Consider the following 715-nt stretch of genomic DNA (forward strand, 5'->3'; position numbering starts at 1 on the left):
CGGTGGCGGGGAGGCTGCCGGGGGGGAGGGGGGAGGCCCTGGGTGGCCAGGGCCCAGCCTGCCGGGGAGCTCAGGTGAGGCGTAAGCATCACGCGGGAGCGGGACCCCAGGGGAAAGTGCCCGAGCGAAACTTCTTTGTACAAGGGGGCTGGCACGTAACCTCACCTTGCCGGGCTGTGCAGGCCTGTCAGAGGCCAGGTGACCTGCCCTGCTCTGGTGGCATTACTCGTGAGGGCTGGAGGAAGGCACACGGCAAAGGGACACACAGATGAATTTCCCCAAGGAGGAGAAGCGGCCGGGGGAGACTGCGGGTGTAAGGGCAGTGGCAGCAGCGGGCTGGGAGACCATACCTTCTGGAGGTGGCTGGGAGGGGTTTTGCAAACCAGGCTGTGAGAGGGCAGAGGAGCTCTGGAGAAGGAGGAAAGCTCGGCACGGGCACAGTCCTGGTGTTGACAGGACGGCCTCGAGACAGTCAGCCTCCGCAGGGCTCCAGTAGCTGCAGGGCACCTGAAAGCTGGCTAGCTAAGCTTAATGCCCGGTCAGAACGAGGGCGGGGTTCTGTCTTCCAGACCTTCAGCCTGGGGTCCCGGCACTGCGGAAGCCCCCTGAGCGGCAGAAGCCACGGGTCTCCCTCCTGGCTTGGCTGTCTGGCATGGGCTCTGTCACAGTGCCGGGAGCCCAGGCCTGCGCCTGCCCTTTGCTTTGTCCTTTGTTG

Source organism: Buceros rhinoceros, unplaced genomic scaffold (assembly GCF_000710305.1).
Source record: "Buceros rhinoceros silvestris isolate BGI_N320 unplaced genomic scaffold, ASM71030v1 scaffold9038, whole genome shotgun sequence".
NCBI classification, from domain to species: Eukaryota; Metazoa; Chordata; class Aves; order Bucerotiformes; family Bucerotidae; genus Buceros; species Buceros rhinoceros.